Source organism: Psammomys obesus, unplaced genomic scaffold (genome assembly GCF_907164565.1).
Source record: "Psammomys obesus unplaced genomic scaffold, mPsaObe1.curated_primary_1811, whole genome shotgun sequence".
NCBI classification, from domain to species: domain Eukaryota; kingdom Metazoa; phylum Chordata; class Mammalia; order Rodentia; family Muridae; genus Psammomys; species Psammomys obesus.
The window spans coordinates 10,496,975-10,505,487 of record NW_026596069.1 but is presented as its reverse complement, the minus strand read 5'-3'; the positions used below and the strand labels follow the sequence as shown (position 1 = coordinate 10,505,487).

General features: G+C 42.7%; 1 long non-coding RNA gene across 1 annotated transcript in view; it reads left to right on the top strand.

Annotated features, from left to right (window-relative positions):
• The window catches only part of LOC129689945 (uncharacterized), a 37,469-nt gene extending 30,095 nt beyond the window's left edge, over positions 1 to 7,374 (top strand). The window contains exons 2-3 of the long non-coding RNA XR_008722210.1: positions 5,489 to 5,684; positions 7,171 to 7,374. This is a non-coding gene — a long non-coding RNA (uncharacterized LOC129689945). The remainder of the gene's footprint in view (positions 1 to 5,488; positions 5,685 to 7,170) is intronic.
• Positions 7,375 to 8,513: the final 1,139 nt, after the last annotated feature.

Here is an 8,513-nt window from a genome sequence, read left to right as displayed (position 1 = left end):
CTTTCTTTCTTTCTTTCTTTCTTTCTTTCTTTCTTTCTTTCTTTCTTAAGACAAAACCTCTCACTTTTACCTAGAACTCACAAACTGCTTTAGGTTGATTAAGAACAAGACCCATGGACCCACCTGTCCCTACCTTCCCAGTGCAGGGATTATAAGTATGTGCAGTACAACTCCTGTTTTTATTTTTATTTTTTATTTTTTAAACATGGGTTCTGGATACCAGACTCAAATATTTACACTTTCAGGAAAGAATTTTAATGATCCATTTCCTCCTGTCTTCTGTTTCATTTAGAGACTAGATTCTCTGCTTTGTCCAGGGGCAGGACTAAAACACTCAGGGGCAGCCAACCCTCTTCTTCTTCTGTGAACATGAGCAAGGTGACTGTTTAGAGTTGAATGTCTCAGAATCAGAATGAGTTGAACTCAGTTGGGAAGAAGCAGGAGAAGGGCTACCACTAGATTTCATGCTGGGGTGAGGACCACAGGAATTGTGGATCTGAGAGAGTTGGAATCAGAGAGTTGAGGTCCATATGGCCAGAGATCCAAAGCTCAGATAGACAGCATGACTTTCTGAATCTTTCATACTGCAGGAGGGGGTACCAGGTTATAAAGCTGAAGAGTTTGGCATGTTTGGAAACATCTCTGGAGGACACAGAGTTCGCCAAGTGTCCATGTGTTTGGCAGGTGTATGGTATGGAGGGAGGTGGTCATGTCTGCCCTTGAATATAGTCTAGGGCTCAAGATGAGGGACTGGGACTCAATATGGTGGTTGTTAGCATAAGCTAGAGGCACTCACACATTTTACCAGAGTCCAAAGCCCCGAAACAGGAAACATCCTGGGCTGGAGGGACTTGTTAAGGTATTGTGACAATATTTTCACTGGCATTATCAAATTCCTGCTGGATTCTTTAGCCAGAGCTTTACTTCTCATTCTGTATCTCGACAAAATGTAGGAAAAGATCATCTTTTTCTCAGTGTGGAGTGGAGTTCCTAACGTCTCTGTGCTCTGCCTGTAGCAAAAGCCTGGCTTCTGCTCCCAGCATCTCTTCATGTGATTCAATCTCCTTCAGTTTAGTTAGTACATCATGTTTCTGCTAACATAGTCATTTGGTTACTCACTGTCTATATTATATGAAAACCAGTTTCCCAGGCTATGAATGTGGCCCAACACAACATCATAAAATTATTTAAGATATTATGAGATGTTAAAATTATATTTGTATCTTCAGGGCTGGCTGCAAAGTCCTCCTCTGTGGCCTAACAGACTGCTCCTCCCCTGGGGGGGGGGGTCAAACAGCCTGCCCTTGAGATCCTGTTAGAAATAGTCCCTGTTCCCCTTACTTTGGAAAACTACTTGGTTACTGAGCTACCACAGGCCACATCCGAGCAGAAGTTCTAGGTTATATCCATAGATACCTGATAAAACAGGGTCAGATGAAAGGGGAGGAGGTCCTCCCCTATCAGGGGACTTGGAAAGGGGCAGGGAGGAGACCAGGGAGGGAGTGTGGGGTTGGGGAGGGAATGAGGGAGCGGGATACAGCTGGGACACAGAGTTAACAAAATGTAACTAAAAAGAAAAATAAAATAAAAAAAAGAAGAAAGCAAACCCTAACAGAATAAATAAATAAATAAATAAATAAATAAAAAATTAAAAATTAAAAAAAGAATATAAAAAAGGAATAGAAAAAAATTATATTTGTATTCATTTGACAGTTTCATATATTTTTATCATTTTCATCCCCTTTCCAATCCCTCTTAGATCTATCACTTTACATCCAAGTTTATGTTCTCTCTCTCTCTCTCTCTCTCTCTCTCTCTCTCTTGTCTCTCTCTCAGCTCTCTTAAAGCCTCAAACTCAGTTGCACAAATATCTTGGAAGTGGAGCCCAACCTGAAGCCTTGCAGACTTTCTAGGGTCACACTCTTAAGGAAAACTCACCCTTCTTCTTCCATAAATTATCAAATACCAAAAGCTCCTCAGTTGAGGGTAGGAATTCATGTTCATTTCCCCTATGCAATGCTAGAATTTAGTGTGACTTGAGCTTGCACAGGTCCTCTGCATGCTCTTACAGATGTTGTGAGTTCATTCTTGTAACTGCCCTGCTATGTCAAGAAATGCTCCTTCTTTGTAGTCATTAACTACCTCTAGCTCTTATAATTTTTTCTGTCTCTTCTTCTTCTGCAATTATTCCAGAGCCTTGAGAGAAGGAGCATGATATAAAAGATGTCCTATTTATGGTTAATCACTTCACTTATTGTCTGCCTATTGACCAGTTGTGTGTCTCTGTTTCAATTACGTTTAATGTATGAAGAAGCTTCTCTTAGAGAATTGAGAGATACACTAACCTACGGGTATAGCAAAAAGTCATTAGGAGCAATTTTAATGTCTTTTTAATATTATAATTTTTAGCAGAATCATAGTAGTACGTTGTCTCCTAGGGCCTGTGACCTATCTGGATATAGCTTCTTGGCTTCAATAATGGTACCAGGTATGGGTTCTATGTCATGAAGTGGGCTTTAGACCTAATAGGGAATTGGTTGATTTCTTCTGTGACACTCATACCACTATTACACCAGGGAGTATATTTTTCCAAGCTGGTCATTACTGTAGATTACAGGCTTCACCCATGGGCAAAATTGTCTCTTCCAGTAGTGTTCATAGCACCTGATGAGACCTTATACACCTTACAGCACTGTGTGTCATCTTTAGCCATAGGTCTTTCCATAAACATCTGGAGGGTCACCAAGAGTAATGGCAATAGCCTACAGTATTTGAAATAGAGTTATGGTACCTCACTGATCACAACTCAACAAAAAAAGGTAACCCAGTTTTGATACTGGCATTTTTATTTGTTAGCATGTGGTGACTGCTTGGAGATTTTCTTTTCTTTTCTTTTCTTTTCTTTTCTTTTCTTTTCTTTTCTTTTCTTTCTTTTTTTCTTTTTTTTTTTGTAATTTGATTGTGTGGCTTTTGAATATGAACTTCGTGGATGACAATGTCAGTGTTTGCACAGGCCTGATTGACTATTGTACTTGGTAGGGCATAACCAGGAACTAAACACGAACCAGCACGCTCTTTTTCTCTTTCACCTTCATGTCTTAGGGGCTGAGTGGAGAATATGGTTTTGAAGCGAGGCCAGAAAGTTGTGCTTAAGGGAAGAATTTGAAGAATTGTGGGAGCACTCTAGTTTTCTGTCTAAATGATACTAGGGCACCCTTCATAGCAAGTTCATTCTTGGTTCTTAGCATTGGATATTTTCTCCACAAAGAGGGAATCCAGCAAGCTTTCGGGTCATTGTTTCCCCAAAGTCAAGATAAGGAGCCAGATGTGTTGTTATGCACTATGGAAGGGAAAGAAAGAAAAATAAAACAGCAAAAATGAAGAAACAAAATAGAAAGGCTGAGAAAATATAAATAAAAAAGAGTGCAAAGTTTTATTGTCAACTGCTGCTGTCACCTCCTGGAACTACAGTCATATCTAAGAAATATGTGACATACTAATAGGAAGTAATTTACCCAAGGATGTTTTTGTGTCTGGAATTGCCTTCTCCGCTCGGCTGCGGGAACTTTGCGAGTGTATTTGCATGAGAGCTGGCTTGGTGCTTCAGAAACTTCCCAATTTGTGCACAATGTGACTTTTATAAGGCCATTAAACTCATCCTGGGGAAAAGTGCTCTGGAAAGCAATGACACACGGGATCTGGAGGAGCCCGCAAACGCAGATAGAGATGACAAAATGATGACCGTATATGCTCTTGGTTAAAGTGACTTTGAGAGCTGTAGTTTTTCAGGCACCCACCTGCCAATCAAGGATTTTCTCCTCTTTCTGCCCCTTGTGTATCTATTGAGGCCTGGGTTGACCATTACTGGGACCATCTTTGGTCCAGAAGACACTCTTATTTCTTCTGGCTGTGAATATCCTGAGAGCAGAGGGTAGAACCCATGCATATGTCCTGGCTTCAGGACTCAGCTCTCTGCCTGGAAACAACTAAAAAGCTGTTCTGGTCCCAGGACACTTCTGACACATCTCCATGGCCATTACAATGAGGCCATGTTCACAGACAGGAGAAGCATGGGAGGACCTTAAGCCCTTGTGAAACAATAGAGGCCACGGGGCAAGAGAACAAAGGAAAGGAGTTGAAGGGAGAAAGCACATAAAGAGAGTGATAGGAAAGAGGAATGAATAGCCAGGAACTGGAGAAGGAAAAGCAGAACGGAGTAGTCATTGAGAGAGTGAAAAGAGTGAAACAAACAAGAGCAGGTGTTGGGTGGAGGAAGGGAGGACACGGTGAATGAAGCAGAGGCAAAACCCAGAAACCTGTCTCATGAACTTACTTTGTTCGCGTGTCTTTGCTTGCTCATTCCTTAAATGCAAGCAAGGTGATCAGAATATTGAAGGTGCAAATTCACCTGTAGCATCTATGGTTGGATACATGCCTGCCAGGGTTGGCTTTGCCCCAGGGAAAGCAGACAGCAGTTGACCATATTGAGGATGCCTGTAAATTATCCTGTTGAGTGGTGTGTTAGGCCTTTTTACCATTGGCCTGAGAAGCATGAGGCTGAGAGCTGCTTTCTCCACGGCTGGAACAAATTAGCTAAGAATTCCTGGTGTGGAGACAGTTGGAGTGGTGGGTACATGACTCTTCAGTCCTATCACCCAACTGACAGCAGGACAGGAACCTTTGGGTCCTTTCTTGGTGGTGTCTACATAGGAAAAAGGAAAGGAAATAGATTATGGGGCCTTTAATTGGAGCTCTGGCCTGTATATATCTCCTGTGTCCTAGCTTGGGAAAAAAAGAAATGAACCCTTTATCAATTTTTAATAAATTGAAATGACAAATAATCCATTTAATAAATTATTAACTGAGAAAATTACTGAAAACTGAAATATCAAACAATCGTGAGCAAATGCTCGAAGCAGCGTGTTTATTAATAACTCACCCTGCTGTGGGAGAGTGCTGATGTGCTCGATCCCACACAACCGCTGGCTGACCCCATCCAGGCCCAGGGCATTGGAGACCTCGATCTTCACCTCCATAGGTGCACGCTCCATGCAGGTGTGCATGTGGGGGTGTCAAAGACAAAATGAACCTGCAGCCGGCGGATCAGGGGCAGCTCAAGGGTAGGAGGAACCTGCCTGGACATGGCACCTTGGCTGACCCCAAGGAGTTTCCAGATTCTTACCTGTAAAGTTGGAAGAGGGCCAAATCTATTCTTGCTTTCAGGGTTTAGTTATTTAAATTAAGATCCATGCTCTCAGGTTAAATTACTTATGCATGTTTCAAACAGGTTGAGGCTCCTTACTCCCAAACCATTGCAACTGAAATCATTATAAGCTGAAGATATCTTTACTATATTTAACCTATGGAATGCCTTAGCACTACAGCCTGCAGTTAGTCATTCTAAGCTGCCATATTGCATTTATGCAATGGGGACAATTTGGTGACCTGGCATCAAGCCATCCTGTCTGTTATCATCCCTGTTTTACAGGTAAAGGAAAGAGGAGTCTGAAATGTCAACAGATGGGTTGTCTTCTCTTGGGTTCATGGAGCTGTCTTGAACCTGTGCCTCTACGGTCAGCATTGGTAGAAGGACGTTTTCTGCATATTGTTAGCTGGGAAGGAGACCTAAATTCAGTTCTATGAGAGTGTGTTTTTCTTCTGCACCACTATGAATTGGAACTATGGTAAGTTGACCTGTTGTAAATGGGATAATCTGGATAGAGGGGCAGCGCTGAGGTAATTGGTGGCAATTAGAACCAGCAGAACCACTGCCCAAGGGAGGTTTCATGGTCTACAAGCAACTGGCCTAGAACATGGGATGAGGGAAAGGATTTAGAAATGTAATGTAACGGCTGGGAAGGCTGAACCCTGTGTACAAGAAGTGGTCAGCTTCTGCTAAGGCTGATGTCCCCAGACTGTCAGGCTGGTTCTATGTGGACACAGTTTTTTCAAGATCTCCCTTTGCCATCTCAGAATTCTTAATGTAGTCATACAGATCTGTTCAGTGTGACTGACATGCTACGGGAGGTGGGTAGGAAGTCCCCTCACTGTGTTTTGAGTCATTCATGTCTGAATCACTCCCATAAGGGACAGGAGGCACTGGCACCCCTAAATGCTTCACTTTTCTAAAAGTAACCTAGCCTTGCCTCTGCTTTTGCCTGGATTTGGAAGCCTGGAAACATTCTCCGTTTCAACCCTGATGTGGGACTTGGGGAAGTCAGGTCAGCTGACCTCCTTGTGTCCTAGTTTCTTTATCTGTAAAATGGGGATAATAATAAACAGGGTAATTTGATGACTGGATTGAAACAGTCCCATTATATAAATACAATACGGCACTTTGGGATGCCAGGCTGCATGCTCTAAGTTGGTGCTGCAGTGGGTATTTTTAGGAAGGAGGAATGGGGGAGCAATGGGTGGTTTATAAATGTTTGTTACATTAAAAAATGTGCGAGTTTCAATTGTGCGGAGCAGAGTATCATTTGTTTCTAGAAAAATTCACTGCTGTGGAAATGAATTGGTTTGCACTGAATATGCGATGGTTCAGAGAAAGGGATATTAACCCAATTTGCATTTCTTTGAACTGAAATAAATTATTGCCATGTTTGCATTAGTTGGGTCAACTGGATGTGATTGGGCATGCTGCCTGTGGGGAGGGCTAGCTTTGGGCTTGGAGCTTTGTGGCAGGGTCAGTGTGTGCAGATTGGCAAGCACCTTCCAAACTTGATTATTAACCTTTGAGTGACTGTGAGTTTTTTGGGGTCTGATGACAGCAGTATAGCTTACCCACTCTGTATAAATGAATTGTGTGCAGTTCTTAGTAGAGCTTGCAATGGGCCAGGGTCTAAGTCCCAACACCAAGGAAGGCAATGGCCATAATTTGATATGTTGTGGTTAGATCACAGCACAGACAGGGTGAAGCCCAGTTTCTGAAGCCTCACTTTATCTGTACAAACAAAACAGGACTTTTATTCTGAAGGGATGGCCCATCAAAGACAACTCCACTTTGTAAACTGTGAACCAGGGGCTTTGAACATTTCATACCAACATCAAATACAGTCCTAGCCAGAAGAGGGATCTTGACAGTACATGCACAGCCATATTTGTCTCCAGAATTGACTTTGTGGGCTGGACTGGCAGATCATGACCCTCTTCCTTTGTTTTTCCACCCAGTACCCTTACAAATTGCATGGTGATTCTCGGCAATGCCAGTGTCTGGGCTCCTCCAAACCCAACATTGGACCTTCTGCTGGGAGTTTCCCAGGCTCTACAGAGAAGCTCAGCTGCAGTCAGCATGGTTGTTGGTGACATGAACATCACTTTATTGCCAGAGAAATGAGGCATTGTGAGTAGCGGGCAATCTGACAGCATTGTGGAATGCAGGTGAGTAATAAAAACGATATGTAAGGGGGAAATGGGAGCTACATGAGAGGTGTACAATAGTTTCCATATCAGCTAGTTAGGCCCAACCAACTTTAGCAGTTCAAGTCTAAGCTTACTGATGGGGTGTGAGAGACCAGGGACAGAGAAAATCATCGCATCTCCCACCAACCAGGGCAGAGAAATCTCTGACAATTACCAAGAAGAGAATTTTACTTAACGAGGTCCCCATTTGAACACACGTTTTATTGGGAAGAGGCGAACACAGGAAAAGAAGGTGAGAAGCAGAGACTTAATTAAAAAAAAAAAAAAAAACTTAAGGGAAAGCCTCTTTTGTATCATTCCTCCACTTAAAACCCATTCACAGTGTTGCAGTGATTTCAGGTAAAACTCTTAATCTTAGGGTTTTGACCTTATTTCAGCACACAGCTCACTGCATCCTGCTGGACCAGTGCCACTGAGGCTTTGGTATTTCCATATGCTCTCCGACTCTAAATGCAATGGCCTTGAAGGTCCTCCTCCCTTTTAAAAATTTCCTTATTGATGTCAGGTCCTTTAGGCAATTTTCTCTAGTCTAGACAAGGCTCCAATCACGGTGAGAGCACCATATGTTGTTATAACTAGGAGGAGAGGCTGGTACTGACAGTCAGCCTATGGGCTCCTCAGAGCCTCGACCAATGCACTGCAGCACTATGGCTGCGTGTCCAGCTAGTCTGGAGGAACTTGAGAAAAGCATCTTGAATGTGTGGCTTCACACAGTGAAATGACTCCGTGGAAGAAATGGGGTCAGTCTCATTGTTCTGACTCCCACCCAATGCCTCAATTACTTCTATCACACACACACACACACACACAAAATGGCTTGTGTTTCCTAAGCTCATGCCACCTGTAAGGGGAGCTCTCACTGTTTACCTGATGGATTATTATTATTATTATTATTTTGAGGTGGAAATGAGTTAATAAATATAGAAAGCATGGCCTGGTACTCAGAAAGGGCCCAGCGATCTTAGCTGTTATTATTCTTCACAAGGGGGTTGAAATTTACCGAGCCCAGTGCTGTCCTTCTCAGTACAAAAGGACCACTATTGGCAACATTCTAGTGCTTCTGGAATATAGTCTCCAGAACAAGGCTGGGC